The 6,131-nt window shown below is 31.9% G+C and overlaps 1 protein-coding gene across 1 annotated transcript in view; it reads left to right on the top strand.

The window, feature by feature from the left end:
* Window positions 1–1,036: 1,036 nt before the first annotated feature.
* The window catches only part of LOC123320314 (unconventional myosin-XVIIIa), a 119,958-nt gene continuing 114,863 nt past the window's right edge, over window positions 1,037–6,131 (top strand). Inside the window, exon 1 of the mRNA XM_044907610.1 lies at window positions 1,037–1,267. The gene's annotated coding sequence lies outside the window, so the exon portion shown is untranslated. The remainder of the gene's footprint in view (window positions 1,268–6,131) is intronic.

The raw sequence follows: 6,131 nt of genomic DNA, 5'->3' as shown, positions 1-6,131 counted from the left end.
CAACTGCTTACCCGAACTCTGCTTCGCATCGTTCGGGCAACGGCAGTTTCGTGCGGGCAAGTATCACTTTCCGCACTTGATAGGAAAATAACTATTCCCTACAAACTTTTCAAACTCGGAATCTGAGAGAAGTCTTCATCTTTCCAAATTGAAGTTAGCTTTAAGGGAATCACAGAGAGGAAATTTAGAGAAATTTCATCTTTCTATTGGTCCTTTATTTTTTTTTTTTGCCCTGTTTGAAAGGGTGGAAGTTTTTCCTGGCACTATTTGGAAGGATAATTATTAATTATGGATTTGAATCGAGAATATTTCATGTCTTTCCTGTCGCCTAATCATAATGATCTCTGTAGAAAGTTACTCGGATGGCTCTAAGATATAAATGATACAATAGATCAATTTTGTCGCCATTTTGATAGGCTGAACTCTAGCCAACCAAGACAAAATGAAGATGGAAAAAGCCCTATTATATCCTACTATTTTAAAAAGAATAATCATCATATTAAATGATGTCTCTATAGAAAAGTGTAATCTAATTTTTCGTGATGAATAAAATGAATTTTTTTCTCTAGTGAATAGTTTTGGTAATCCAGAGCATCCACCAATTAATAGAATAATTTTTTTGGCGAACTAAGATATCGAAAATAATCATTTTAATAGAATACTTTTCTCCTCTTTTATGGGACAAAAATTTCAATTTTTAGGTCCGCTTAAGGGCAGCATCCGAAAATAAAACTTTGACCAAATCTTCACAACGAATAGCTTAGGATCTCTAAATTCGAGGGACTCCGAATGGAACCCTGTGGGTTCCATGCACGCGGCCATCTATGGCCCACTAGCGATACTTTAGACCTGCAGTATTCTATGGAACATAGAAGCATGACCAAGGTCCCTCCTATCCCTATCAGTTTCATAACGGGATATCTTTTATCACGAAAATCTATCCATCCTCTACTGATTCCGCTTTTTACTTACCATGAACAAGGACGTGAAACGGTATTCTTACTTCACGTAGTTTACTATCTCCCAGATCATAGAGCATGAATCAGTTTTGTTTTGTGAAAGTTGTAAAGAGTGTATGACGTTTCTCCAGCCGTTCTGGTCCTTGTATCTGTCAAAATATCCATAATATTGGGTTGTAATTAGGTTTTTTGCGTGTATTTCCGGTATTTCCGTGTGATTTGGTGTTTGTTATGTGTCCGTGTGAAAGTGAATGCGAAAATTTACGATAAGATGCCTTTGGAATTCGAGTAATTTGCGAAAAATACAGGTAGATATGCAAACATTGTATTGTTTATATCGTGTATATTCTTCGTTTGTTTAGTGTTATTGTCGAATTTATGTGTACTTCCTCATTTTTTACTTGAGCGTGCGACTCGTAAAATAGTAGACGTGCGTTATTTAATAGGGTGTTTCTCAGATTTATCGATTTTTGTACATAACCTGAAAAATTAAAGACTGAGGAAGTACATTGCCGTTTCATATCTATTGGCATTTAAAAAAAACATATGTAGCCAGCATTGATTATCGTTGTGTCTACCGCGATAGTTCTCCCGTTCAATGACACGATTATTTTTAGAAAAAAATCGAGTTATACAATTCATTTATATCCCTGATGTAATGCTTATGTTTATCCACCTGTAGTATAAATACTAAATATTTGGACTAGCCGATTGGTTGACTCATCGGCATTCCTTTATTCTGATCCTTCATACATTTAAAAAAATGATAACATCCATAATTTTTTTTTAACTAATTTTTTTTTTAATTAAGAGAATAAAAAATAATCCTCTGGTTTCAAAGTGGAGAAATGTGAATTTTTAAAATACTATAAGATAAAAAAAAAACAGTTCTGAATTTCTGTTTACGAGGAATTCATATGAATTTTTCTTCGCAATTATGTACTGTCATTTGTATTTTTTTTGAAATATTGTAAATTTTTCATAATTTATCACGGAAAAATTCGTCGATTTCTTTTATATGTATTTCAAACGAATCTCTTTATTCTTCACATAAATTCTTGCCAAGAATGATATTTTGATATATTCCGGTTCAGTGAGTTATTCTACCCTTATAAACCGTTGAATTCCTACCTAGGTACATGAATTGTATTTGGGGGTCACAAAGATTACTGAATAGAAATACGATTTACCTGGTTTCGTTATAGGTGTTGGGCTCGAGTATATATTTATGAGCAACCCTATATAACTTCCGGCCCTGAATTAATTGTTCCCTATTATTACGTTTCATTTGAATTTCGAACCCATGCTTATAATTTGTTTCAAAAAATTTTGTATCAACTATGAATGGTTAGATGAATGGATGACATTGAGTATCATTATTTTTTTCAAGGCTCATCTGAAAGATCTCCTTTCGTCTGTCGTACTGAAATCGAGATTGAAATGAAATATTAAACCACGAACACGAAGGGCAGAACTGTATATGATTTTATTTGTTTCGAACTATTTATATAAACCACAACAATTCAAATATAGTTTTAGTCGATTTATTTAGTGAATGAGTGAGTTCTCTAGAGAATAAAATGAGAAATAAGCACAAAATAGAGAAGAATTGATGATCGTTTATTCCATAATAATCTCGATAATAATAAAAAAAAAAATTTGCTGGCTGAGATTTTACCTCGGATTTTACTATGGAAGTTAATGGGAAAAATTTGCTTTTCCTTCAATCAAACAATATTGCTATATTTAAGATTTTGGATATCTACCTATAAGTTAAAATTGGTGAAATTCAAAAAATTTTTAAAAATAATTTCGAAGCACTTTTTTTAATTCTATAAATATTCAGAAAACAAATTTCAGAATAATTCGGATATTTCGATCCACCTAATGGCGATTAACGAGGCAATCTCGGAGGCAATAAATAAATTGTGCATACCTATAACCTCGCCTATAACAATAATTAAATACTGATAATTCAATTTATGATGAAATTTTATATTATTTTTCATTGGGTTCGAATGATTGAATGATTTTATTCGTGATATTGATGAATATTTTTTTATCCTGTTTTAGCTCGTGTTTTAGCCATCCTAAAATTCTGTACTGTTCGGACAGGTTTCAAAATATTTATTAGGCGAAAACAACAATGTGCACAATATAGTTAAAAAATTCTATTTCAACATATTTTAGCAATATTAATTGCTTGGATTAATAATTTTCATTACTTTTCAACATTACCCATTGATTTAAATAACGTTAAATATTTTGTATTGATTCTATTGTTATAAAAAACAATATAAAATATGTTAGAGCTACTTATATATTTCAAAATCAATATTTTGTGTCAAAGAAATAACAAACTTCAAAGGTATTTTGTAAAATGTTAAAATTCGGATTTATATCGACATATATTTGGTCTATCTTCATTTATGAGGATAGTAATAATAACAGTGTTGATTTAATCGAAATTATATGAAATATTGCTGTCGGACCAAACAGCGTCTATAAAATTTAAGTGCTTGCGCGATGTCAGTATATAATCGGTATATACGAAGTACATTGAAAGCCGTATTGGGTGGCCAGGTCAAGTCCGAATTTTATGATCATTGGCTAGGCCAATGAGCGCTAGAGCGAGGTAGCGTGGGGGACACCCGAATGACCCCGAGCACTACCGATCTCCTATTGCGCCTCCTTTCCTTTTTATATAACTTCTTTCTATATACCAAAGACAACCTTGTCTCTGTATATATACTAATCGATTATACGGTATATTTCGAAATATTTTTGAAAAACGTTCACGCCAAAATACAGCTTTGATGTTTTCTGAAATAAATGTGACTAAATTGAATTTCAAATGAGCATTTCTTAAATTAAATTGGCGCCGGTCTCTGAAATGTATGTACTTGAGAAATCTGAATTTAAATTGATCATTTCTGAATTACAACTGGGAATGGTATGTAGTTCAATAAGTATTTTTGCGATTTTAAACGAAAAATCGTTACATTATTTTCAAAAAATTATGGTTCTTGTTTTTTCGTGAGAACTGCGCTCTTTCCATTTGGAAATTACGGTGTTGCCAGACAGCCATTTTTCGAGAGAATTGTTTTCTTAGAAATCGAAAATTACATAGATGTGATCAAAATGATAGCGAGAATGATAACACTCGCATTTCTAGTAAGAAGAGCGCAAAAAGCACTTGACTAATTGGGATGAATTATATAAATATATTTTGATATTATATAGCTACACACAACCTTCACATTCGATTTGTCAGAATCTAATTATAGAAGACACTGATGACAGGTTGCCGTTTAAGCCAGTTGAGGATTTTCTGTCGCTTAAGAATTAAAAGGGTGATATGCTCGGAGATATGTCTCGAATTGATATTACTCCCAATTAAAACCAAACGATATTTCAAAACTTTTACTCTAATTCGTGGATAGATGGACTATAGGGCGAGTTGATGAACGTCCCCGATGTTTCTTCAAGAAAAAAACAGTTATTTCCAACGAATTTTCTTGTTAACTTGCATTGTTCTCAATCCGTTACATACCTGTTGTAAAGTGTCATTACGTTGAATGAAGCTTCGCGAAGAGTTGAAGAAGGAAAGTAGAATATTCATGCGGTACTTAAGTACTACCGATAAGATGGAAATGTTACCGACACTGGGGGGTCACAAATGTCATAATTGCGAAGATGTTCTCAGATATTGCATACAATTGAAGCTCGGAGCTCACGTTCTTTGTGATTCTTTTTCTTGAAAGGTCGGAATACTAAGTTTTTCAAAATTTAATCATCTGATCTATTTTTTGAACGAATGTCAAATAGTAGGTATAAAAAATAAGGAATGCACTGTAGTCAGGAACTTCATTGCAATTAAAGCACGTCTTGATGTAGATAAGAAGCGATTATTTATTCATTCTTTGAGACAGAGTAGGTACAACTGTACAGAATACGTCAAAAAGGAAAATACGAAAAAAAGTAGATTACATCTTAGTAGGTACCTAATGAAAAATACAAATTTGTGAAAAGAAAAAAAAGGACGAAATATATTCAATTTTTGGGTTTCTATAATGAATAATTTTTCGACGACTTTATGATCATATTTTGACATGGGCAATTTACTTTCCTATTGGGAATTCAGATGTAGATTGCAGCGACATGTTGATGACAGTTCGAAGTAAAAAGTTTATGCAGTCATTGTCATTTTTGAAGGGGATTTTGAGATTTTCTTCAAATAAATCTTTTTTTCCCGGTTATTAGTTGTTTTTTCTCTCGTTCTTTCTCAATTTTGAAAATTGGTTGTCGAAAATGAATTCGAGTGTGTTAATTATTATCAATTTTAGGTCAATAAATGTCGTGAAGTCTTAGTACGAAAAAAATTCCGAGTATGTTCTGAATCAGTTGATAAAAAAGAGCAATATTTTTTGAATCCTAACTTCTTGGCTCTTTACACGATCATGATAGAAGGATATTCATTATATGAAGAGCCACAACTATATATCTTGCCTTCTCCATTATATACAATGGCTAAAATTGCAACATTGATGATAAGAAAACTTGTCCAAGTTCAACTGGAAATCAGAAATAATTTTCTAAATGAATTTAGTGTGGATTTTATCGAAATTCATATGTATATCAACTAACTAGGAGAAAAAAGTCATTTCTAGGGGAAATAGATTCGTTTTTCGCATGAATCCTTTGATTTTGAGGTTACATATTCAGGTTAGATAATTTATCTTCTATTCTTCGTAACCAATTTGAAATAGGTATATAAAAACTGTACCGTGCTATAAGGACGAGATATATATTACTCGTATGTCCTCAAACATTGAGTAAATGTTCATTTCCTCATGGAAAATATTAAAAACTGACATCTTCACAAGAAAGTCGTAATCGAAGATTTGCTCAAGGGATGCAAATTATGAAAACTTCACTAAGCTTTCCCCATTGTCACGAGATAGATTAAGATATTTTCAACAGAATTTTTCATGAAAACTCTTATTGAAACACCAAAATAGTATCCGCTCCTCGATGTTAACAAATAATAATAATTTATTTACAAAAATTGACACGAGGGAGCGTATCTCTTGTTTGGAATTCCCAATACAGAAATGGTTGACCAAGTTGATGAGACTGACGAGATCTACCAGTTATAAAATTGTTAAAATC

This window comes from Coccinella septempunctata, chromosome 9 (genome assembly GCF_907165205.1).
Source record: "Coccinella septempunctata chromosome 9, icCocSept1.1, whole genome shotgun sequence".
NCBI classification, from domain to species: domain Eukaryota; kingdom Metazoa; phylum Arthropoda; class Insecta; order Coleoptera; family Coccinellidae; genus Coccinella; species Coccinella septempunctata.
This window is presented reverse-complemented; position numbering and strand designations above follow the sequence as displayed.